Genomic DNA, 11042 nt, shown 5'->3' on the forward strand with positions numbered 1-11042 from the left:
ACTGCCCAGCGCTCCAGTGGTTGCGTTGGGGGGGGGGGCATGGCTGAGTGCAGAGCAAACAGCGGTTCTCTGCTCATGAATGCTGCATCCACCTAGGCAAGTATAAAACAAAAGTGTCACTTATGTAAAATGGAGGGTACCAAAGTTTGTTGCCATTCACAGATGCACAGAATTTTAAGACTTAACATGTTTGGTATCTACTTTTATAGCATAGCATCATTTTTAATTTGTTACTAATAATTGGGTAATATATTGTGTGTCCCAAAATTTACTTTAGTGTATTTTTTTTTTTTTAACAGAAATTTTGCACTTAACAAGTGTGCCAATATTATGGAACATAAAAAAAAAAACTGGAACCACCACCATTTTATTCTGCAGGGTCTCTGCTTTCAGAAAATATTTAACATTAAGTAATCAAGCGTAAATATATTTTTTAAAATGTGGGTAAAAAAAAAAAAAAAAAGAAGAAAACCTTTTGGAAACGGCTCTGGCAGCAAAAGGGTTAAAGAGAAAGATCTGCAGGGTTAAGGCTGGCCATACACTATACAATTTTCTTATTCAATTTCCTTTAGATTTACCTTAAACTATGTAGTGCAAGGGCCTTCCTGATTGCATACAAATTGAAAGTGTTTAGGTTTGACCCTATATTACATGGTTTTGGTAAATCTAAAGGAAAGTTGAACAAGAAAATTGTATAGTGTATGGCCAGCCTTAGGTTATGTCAAACATAAAAGAATAAAATGACTTTCAGGTTAACACAGCAGCAATCACAAGAGCATATATGGTTTCCCTCTACATCAGATTCACCCTGTAGTAATCCCGGCCATTGTGTAACACCCTGGGCAGTATTGTGGTGTTGGTGCCATGTACGGTATTGTTTGGCACCCCGGAGGGCAGAGTGACCCTAGATGAATGACAGGGAGAGCTTCTTCCTGGTGGGTGTCACTGCCATTTTATAGGCAGGATTGTATCACTGACACCTCTGTTTCCTGTCCACTGACAGTACTTAAAAGGACTTTTTTTGGACAGCAACACAGCACTCCTGATGTGTACACTGCCGTACCCTACAGCAAACAGACTTCACCTTTTATAGTTTACACAAGTCAGTACAACGAAAGGTGACTGTCGATTGGTTGGCAGGGGTCACCACCGACTCACCTACTAAGATGAATGAACAGCACAGCAAGGGAAATATCACATCCTATTGGAAGTCAGATTTTAGAGGCCAGAGCCAGTACTAAGGAGAATTGGGGGGGGGGGGGGGTCCAGACCTGGGAAAAAGTGGGGGGCATCAACGACTGGGGAAAGGGGGTGGAGGGCTAAAGAATTATATGGCACCAACCACTGGGCAGAGGGGGGTTGGAATGGTTGAGAGTAGAAGGTCTGGAGAGAATCCAAAAAAGGTACTGACAAAGCAAGGCAGCGCTGACATTTGGGGTCCCAGATTACTGCAAAACCAACATTTGAGGTCCCAGAACACAGAGGTGCCAATATTTAAGTTCTCAGGACACTGCAGAGCTGATATCTGGGGTCCCAAAACACAGTGGTGCTGACATATGGGGTGCAAAAATACAAGGGAGCCAACATTTGAGGCCCCAGGACATGGTGGCACTGACATGTGTGGGTTCCAGGACACTGCAAAACCAACATTTGGGGTCCTAGAGCACAGTGGTGTTAAGATTTGAGGTCAGAGAACACGGCCCAGCCAATGTTTGGGGTACTAGAATACACTGGCATTGCCATTTGGGATCCAATAACACAGCAGTGCAACATTTGGAATGCCGACATCTGAGGTCCTAGTCAAGGAATAGCAAACACCTGGGGGAGTCCCATAACAATACCAGTTTTATTTTACTATTATGACCTCCACCACAGATCTGATATCTCCATAATACAAGAACAGAAATGTCAGCAGTGTGTGACAGTGTACACAGCGATGCAGTGGCCGCAGCGTGTGTCAGCGTACACAGCAATGCAGTGGCCGCAGCGTGTCTCAGCGTACACAGCAATGCAGTGGACGCAGCGTGTCTCAGCGTACACAGCAATGCAGTGGACGCAGCGTGTCTCAGCGTACACAGCAATGCAGTGGACGCAGCGTGTCTCAGCGTACACAGCAATGCAGTGGACGCAGCGTGTCTCAGCGTACACAGCAATGCAGTGGACGCAGCGTGTCTCAGCGTACACAGCAATGCAGTGGACGCAGCGTGTCTCAGCGTACACAGCAATGCAGTGGACGCAGCGTGTCTCAGCGTACACAGCAATGCAGTGGACGCAGCGTGTCTCAGCGTACACAGCAATGCAGTGGACGCAGCGTGTCTCAGCGTACACAGCAATGCAGTGGACGCAGCGTGTCTCAGCGTACACAGCAATGCAGTGGACGCAGCGTGTCTCAGCGTACACAGCAATGCAGTGGACGCAGCGTGTCTCAGCGTACACAGCAATGCAGTGGACGCAGCGTGTCTCAGCGTACACAGCAATGCAGTGGACGCAGCGTGTCTCAGCGTACACAGCAATGCAGTGGACGCAGCGTGTCTCAGCGTACACAGCAATGCAGTGGACGCAGCGTGTCTCAGCGTACACAGCAATGCAGTGGACGCAGTGTGTCTCAGCGTACACAGCAATGCAGTGGACGCAGTGTGTCTCAGTGTACACAGCAGTGTGTCTCAGCGTACACAGCAATGCAGTGGACGCAGTGTGTCTCAGCGTACACAGCAATGCAGTGGACGCAGTGTGTCTCAGTGTACACAGCAATGCAGTGGACGCAGTGTGTCTCAGCGTACACAGCAATGCAGTGGACGCAGTGTGTCTCAGCGTACACAGCAATGCAGTGGACGCAGTGTGTCTCAGCGTACACAGCAATGCAGTGGACGCAGTGTGTCTCAGCGTACACAGCAATGCAGTGGACGCAGTGTGTCTCAGCGTACACAGCAATGCAGTGGACGCAGTGTGTCTCAGTGTACACAGCAGTGTGTCTCAGCGTACACAGCAATGCAGTGGACGCAGTGTGTCTCAGCGTACACAGCAATGCAGTGGACGCAGTGTGTCTCAGTGTACACAGCAATGCAGTGGACGCAGTGTGTCTCAGTGTACACAGCAATGCAGTGGACGCAGTGTGTCTCAGTGTACACAGCAATGCAGTGGACGCAGTGTGTCTCAGTGCACACAGCAATGCAGTGGACGCAGTGTGTCTCAGTGCACACAGCAATGCAGTGGACGCAGTGTGTCTCAGTGCACACAGCAATGCAGTGGACGCAGTGTGTCTCAGTGTACACAGCAATGCAGTGGACGCAGTGTGTCTCAGTGTACACAGCAATGCAGTGGACGCAGTGTGTCTCAGTGTACACAGCAATGCAGTGGACGCAGTGTGTCTCAGTGTACACAGCAATGCAGTGGACGCAGTGTGTCTCAGTGTACACAGCAATGCAGTGGACGCAGTGTGTTTCAGTGTACACAGCAATGCAGTGGACGCAGTGTGTCTCAGTGTACACAGCAATGCAGTGGACGCAGTGTGTGTCAGAGTACACAGCGATGCAGTGGCTGCAGTGTGTGTCAGTGTACACAGCGATGCAGTGGCCGCAGTGTGTGTCAGTGTATATAGTGCTGCAGTGTATTAGAATGTAGCCTCCTTTCTGGTGTCACATTGACTGCACATTACGATGTCAACTGTGGGATTGATTTACTAAAACTGGAGCGTGCAAAGTCTAGTGCACCTGTGCATAGAAACCAATCAGCTTCCAGGTTGTTTTGTCAAAGCATAATTAAACAAGCTGAAGTTAGAAGCGGATTGGCTACCATGCACAGCTGCATCAGATCTTGCACGCTCCAGTTTCAGTAAATCGAGCCCATTGTGTCAGTGTATATAGTGCTGCATTGGGGGAGATTTACTAAAGCTGGATACACACTATACAATTATCATTAGATTTTTTTCCTTTAGATTGGCCAAAACCATATAATATGAGGTAAAACCTAAACCCTTTTAATTTGTATGCAGTCAGTCAGCCCCTTCAACTACATAATTGAAGGTAAATCTAAAGGAAATCTAACAACAAAAGTTGTACAGTATAGTGTGTATCCAGCTTTAAACTTGTGCACTCAGAATCTGGAGCAGCTGTGCATGGTAGCCAATCAGGTTCTAACTTATGCCTCCTACACACGATCAGATAATCGTACAAAAAAGAATCGCTTTCGAATTGATCGCACAATAATCTGATTGTTAGTACACAGCTTTTGACAGCCGATCCAACAAAACCTGAAGGGACAAACAGGAAAACTTTTGTCGTACGATGGTCTAGCGATCGACGATCGTTTAATCAGTACAATATGCGTCCGCTAAAATATTCCAAGACCGCGCAGGATCAGAAACACGAAGAAGCCTGGCCGCCATTGTTTTTGGTTTGCACTCTCCGATACCTAGCTACACAACCAGGAAGCTTTTCCAGAATCGCATGAAAAAAAAAAAATCATACGTTTAGTACGCGTTGCCAATGCCAATGATAAGTCATTATTATTATAAGTCATCTGATTATCTGATCTGTGTACGAGGCATTAAGTTTATTCAATTAGGCTTTGACAAAAAAAAACTGAAAGCTGATTGGTTTCTATGTAGAGCTGTGACAGATTTTGCACTCTCCAGCTTTAGTAAATCTTCCCCATGATGTCATGGTGTAACCTCCCCCCCCCTCTCTGGTGTCACACTGGCTGCACATACCACAGTCTTTCAGTTCTATGGGGTTTGCTATGACACGGTTTGCCTTTTCCCTGTGAGGCTGCCACACGTTACATTATGTTTTATAAAGACAATCCCATAACAAAATACACCTACAGATCTCTCCACACCATCAGAGACACCTTATGACTGCAGCTGGAAAACAACCGGAGATCTACTGCACTGAAAATCAATAGGAGGAGTAAATGGTGCCCAACAGTGAGAGTTCTACCAGCAGCCACCAGCGATCACAGTGTGCGGTGATTAGGGCAGAATGATGGGGGCTGGCAGAACCCTCTTATCACAGTGTGTGATATATCGGCAGTGTTCTATGCACTGTACAGTGTATAAAATGTATACGGAGGTATGCAGGGTATATATAATGTATATGGAGTTGTGCCGGGTATATATAATGTATATAAAGGCATGCAGGGAATATATGGTGTATATGGGAGGTGTGCAGGGTATATATAATGTATATGGGAGGTGTGCAGGGTATATATAATGTATACGGAGGTGTGCAGGGTATATATATATATATATATATATATATATATATATATATATATATATATATATATATATATATATATATTGTATATGGAGGTGTGCAGGGTATATATATATATATATATATATAATGTATTTGGAGGTGTGCAGGGGATATATATATATATATATATATATATATAATGTATATAGAGGTGTGCAGGGGGGATATATATATATAATTTATATGGAGGTGTGCAGGGGATATATATATATATATATATATGTATATGGGAGGTGTGCAGGGGATATATAATGTATATGGGAGGTGTGCAGGGTATATATAATGTATATGGAGGTGTGCAGGGTATATATATATATAATGTATATGGGGGGTGCAGGGTATATATAATGTATATGGGGTGTGCAGGGTATATATAATGTATATGGAGGTATGCAGGGTATATATAATGTATATGGGGGTGTGCAGGGTATATATAATGTATATGGGGTGTGCAGGGTATATATAATGTATATGGAGGTGTGCAGGGTATATATAATGTATATGGAGGTGTGCAGGGTATATATAATGTATATGGAGGGGTGCAGGGTATATATAATGTATATGGGAGGTGTGCAGGGTATATATAATGTATACGGGAGGTGTGCAGGGTATATATAATGTATACGGGAGGTGTGCAGGGTATATATAATGTATACGGAGGTGTGCAGGGTATATATATATATATATATATATATATATATATATTGTATATTGAGGTGTGCAGGGTATATATATATATAATGTATATGGAGGTGTGCAGGGGATATATATATATATATATATATATATATATATATATATATAATTTATATGGAGGTGTGCAGGGGATAGATAGATAGATATATATATATATATATATATATATCTATGTATATGGGAGGTGTGCAGGGGATATATAATGTATATGGGAGGTGTGCAGGGTATATATAATGTATATGGAGGTGTGCAGGGTATATATATATATATATATATATAATGTATATGGGGGGTGCAGGGTATATATAATGTATATGGAGGTATGCAGGGTATATATAATGTATATGGGGGTGTGCAGGGTATATATAATGTATATGGAGGTGTGCAGGGTATATATAATGTATATGGAGGGGTGCAGGGTATATATAATGTATATGGGAGGTGTGCAGGGTATATATAATGTATATGGGAGGTGTGCAGGGTATATATAATGTATATGGAGGGGTGCAGGGTATATATAATGTATATGGAGGGGTGCAGGGTATATATATATATATATATATATATACACACTATGCTGTGTCTTATAGTGAATGGTATATATGGAGAATATTTAATGTACAGTGCAGGGTATATATAATGTATACGGAGGTGTGCAGGGTATATATATATATATATATATATATATATATATATATATAATGTATATGGAAGTGTGCAGGGTATATATAATGTATATGGAGGTGTGCAGGGTATATATATATATAATGTATATGGAAGTGTGCAGGGTATATATAATGTATACGGAGGTGTGCAGGGTATATATATATATATATATATATATATATATATAATGTATATGGAAGTGTGCAGGGTATATATAATGTATACGGAGGTGTGCAGGGTATATATATATATATATATATATAATGTATATGGAAGTGTGCAGGGTATATATAATGTATACGGAGGTGTGCAGGGTATATATATATATATATATATATATATATATATATATATATATAATGTATATGGAAGTGTGCAGGGTATATATAATGTATATGGAGGGGTGCAGGGTATATATAATGTATATAGAGGTGTGCAGGGTATATATAATGTATATAGAGGGGTGCAGGGTATATATAATGTATATGGAGGTGTGCAGGGTATATAATGTACACTATGCTGTGTCTTATAGTGAATGGTATATATGGAGAATATGTAATGTACAGTGCAGTGTATACTGTGTGCTGTAAAGAATACTCGGAGCAGACTGCAGTATACAATGTATGTGGAGGAGTACACTGTGTGGTGTGTATATATGGTACCCGGTGCAGTGTATAGTCAGTACAGTATACAATGTATGTGGAGGGGGTACTGGGGACACCGGACACAATTACCTGCAGGGTGTCACCGGCTCTCTCACTCTCCTTCTCACAGTCGCATTCTCTACGGAGAGGCACACGGCTCACACTTCTTATACTGCGCAATCGCCGGCCGGCTGTGGAGCTCTACTGCCATCTAGTGTTTTCTTACTGGTAATGTGGCCAGCCTGTCCTACCCTGGAGAGGAGGCTCATTCTAATAGGCTTCCCTATGTAGCTCTGAAAATATACATTCTACAAGATAGGCAATGCTGGCTGAGATCTTTTATTCCATTTTGTCTTGTTTTTTCTTTGTGTGTTTAACCAATCTGTCTTTTTATTTTTTTAGTAATGTCAATGCTTTATACGGCCAGTGTAATATTTTATGGAATTTTCAAGCATGATCTTTGACTGCTAAAACAGCAGCGATCTGTTAAACTACATGTGTCAAACACAAGGCCAGTGGTCCGAATCCAGCCTTTCAGGAAATTTCACGCGACCCTCGCACCTCTCCTGCAGATGCGACCCCCCCCCCCATCCCTGCCCCAACTTGTCTCAGCAGTAAGCAGCAGAGAGGAGGACAGAACTCCTCTACCAGATCCTGCGTTTCTTCGTGCAACCACAAAGATGCTCGTCTCTGACAGCCCCCTTTCTAAGGAGTTAGCAGCAGAGAGGAGGACAGAACTTCTCCTACAGATCCGGCACCTCTCTGTGCACCCGCAGCCCCCCACTCCCCCCCTTCCCCTTCATCTCTACCTTCACTGGTCTCAGCATTCAGCAAACCCCAGCAACTGACTCCAGCCCTCCTCTGGTCCTCATCCAGACCCTGCACTTTCTGCTTCCAAGCTAAGCCCCAGCTTCTACCCAGCAGCAGGACAAGGTAAAGGGGGTGCACTGTGATGTAAGGGAGGGTGGGGGACTTTTGACTTCTGATGGTGGGGGGACTTGGTCTGGACATCTAGTCTTGCAGATACAACCAACCCTTTGAGAGTAACAATAATACTGATGCGACCCACATTGAAATTGAGTTTGACATCCCTCAACAACAAAAAAGTTTAGGACGGGGAATGAGCTTGGGGAAATGGGGGGTGGATATGGGGGAACCTAAACTTCAAACAATGTATTTAAATGGAAAAAAGATGTATAAATCTTTGGTGTCCTCCGAAAATAAACAAAAGAGTAAACAAAAACGGTGATAGTAACAGTCACATATATGTACTGTATATATATATATATATATATATATATATATATATATATATATATATATATACACAGTATCTCACAAAAGTGAGTACACCCCTCACATTTTATGTAAATATTTTATTCTATCTTTTCATGTGACAACACTGAAGAAATTACACTTTGCTACAATGTAAAGTAGTGAGTGTACAGCTTGTATAACAGTGTAAATTTGCTGTCCCCTCAAAATAACTCAACACACAGCCATTAATGTCTAAACTGCTGGCAACAAAAGTGAGTACACCCCTAAGTGACAATGTCCAAATTGGGCCAAAAGTGTCAATATTTTGTGTGACCACCATTATTTTCCAGCACTACCTTAACCCTCTTGGGCATGGAGTTCACCAGAGCTTCACAGGTTGCCACTGGAGTTCTCTTCCACTCCTCCATGATGACATCACGGAGCTGGTGGATGTTAGAGTCCTTGCGCACCTTCCTTTTGAGGATGCCCCACAAATGCTCATGAGGGTTTAGGTCTGGAGACATGTTTGGCCAGTCCATCACCTTTACCCTCAGCTTCTTTAGCAAGGCATTGGTCGTCTTGGAGGCGTGTCTGGGGTCATTATCATGTTGGAATACTGCCCTGGGGCCCAGTCCCAAATGGAGGGGATCATGCTCTGCTTCAGTATGTCACAGTACATGTTGGCATTCATGGCTCCCTCAATGAACTGTAGCTCCCCAGTGCCGGCAGCACTCATGCAGTCCCAGACCATGACACTCCCACCACCATGCTTGACTGTAGGCAAGACACACTTGTCTTTGTACTCCTCACCTGGTTGCCGCCACACACACTTAACACCATCTGAACCAAATAAGTTTATCTTGGTCTCATCAGACCACAGGACATGGTTCCAGTAATCCATGTCCTTAGTCTGCTTTTCTTCAGGGCTTTCTTGTGCATCATCTTTAGAAGAGGCTTCCTTCTGGGATGACAGCCATGCAGACCAATTTGATGCAGTGTGCGGCGTATGGTCTGAGCACCGACAGGCTGACCCCCCACCCCTTCGACCTTTGCCGCAATGCTGGCAGCACTCATACGTCTATTTCCCAAAGACAACCTCTGGATATGGCGCTAAGCAAGTGCACTCAACTTCTTTGGTCGACCATGGCGATGCATGTTCTGAGTGGAACCTGTCCTGTTAAACCGCTGTATGGTCTTGGCCACCATGATGAAGCTCAGTTTCAGGGTCTTGGCAATCTTCTTATAGTCTAGGCCATCTTTATTTAAAGCAACAATTCTTTTTTCCAGATCCTCAGAGAGTTTCTTTTCCATGAGGTGCCATGTTGAACTTCCAGTGACCAGTATGAGAGAGTGAGAGCAATAACAACAAATTGAACACACCTAATCCCCATTCATACCTGAGACTTTGTAACACTAATGAGTCACATGACACTGGGGGAGGGAAAAAGGCTAATTGGGCCCAATTTGGAGAATTTCACTTAGGGGTGTACTCACTTTTGTTGCCAGGGGTTTAGACATTAATGGCTGTGTGTTGAGTTATTTTGAGGGGACAGCAAATTTACACTGTTATTCAAGCCGTACACTCACTACTTTACTTTGTAGCAAAGTGTCATTTCTTCAGTGTTGTCACATGAAAAGATATAATAAAATATTTACAAAAATGAAATGGGAGGAGTACCTCCCTAGAAAATGATAAAATAAATGATAAATGATAAAATAAATGGCTGGATTGTCAGACTAGTGTTGTCCGTCACTAGCCTTAGGACAGTGGTTTGCGGTACTCGGAGATCCCCATGTAATACAATATCGTCATCTGTTGATCCTTCCAGTGGATTTCAGTATTCCACTTCCTAGAATAGGACAAGTTTTTTGGAAAAGGTGGCTGTTAAAGGAGTTGGGACCATTATATAAGACTGCTGCTCACAATGTTCAGCTTTATTTCATATGACTTAAAATCATATTTATGTTATTTTTTATTTTGCCCTTGGTTCTCTTTAAATACAGTTATCTATCAACATTTTTATCTGAGGGGTTCCCACCATCCCTGCACTGAGTTCCTGGGTCTGCATTCCTGCTGTGTCAAATATGAGGAGCTCCCACCATCCTTACACTGAGTTCCTGTGTCTGTACACCTGCTGTGCCCATTATGAGGATCTCCCACCATCCCTGCACTGAGTTCCTGTGTCTGTACACCTGCTGTGCCCATAGTGAGGAGCTCTCACCATTCCTGCACTGAGCTCCTGGGTCTGTACACCTGCTGTGCCCGTTATGAGGAGCTCCCGCCATCCCTGCACTGAGTTCCTGGGTCTGCACACCTGCTGTGCCCATTATGAGGGGCTCCTACCATCCCTGCATTTAGTTCCAGGGTCTGAATACCTGCGGTGCCCATTATGAGGGGCTCCCACTATCCCTACACTGATTTCCTGGGTCTGTATACCTGCTGTGCCCATTCTGAGGTGTTCAAACAATTCCTTCACAGAGTTTCTGGGTCTGCACACCTGCTGTGCTCATTATGAGGGCT

General features: G+C 43.4%; 1 protein-coding gene across 4 annotated transcripts in view; it reads right to left on the reverse strand.

The window, feature by feature from the left end:
* FAM118B (family with sequence similarity 118 member B) overlaps nucleotides 1-7368 on the reverse strand; it is a 126858-nt gene extending 119490 nt beyond the window's left edge. For all 4 annotated transcript variants that reach the window (XM_082274277.1, XM_082274275.1, XM_082274274.1 and 1 more), the window contains exon 1: nucleotides 7355-7368. The gene's annotated coding sequence lies outside the window, so the exon portion shown is untranslated. The remainder of the gene's footprint in view (nucleotides 1-7354) is intronic.
* Between the last annotated feature and the right edge of the window lie 3674 nt (nucleotides 7369-11042).

This window comes from Pelophylax lessonae (assembly GCF_965119305.1).
Source record: "Pelophylax lessonae genome assembly, chromosome: 12".
Taxonomy (NCBI): Eukaryota; Metazoa; Chordata; class Amphibia; order Anura; family Ranidae; genus Pelophylax; species Pelophylax lessonae.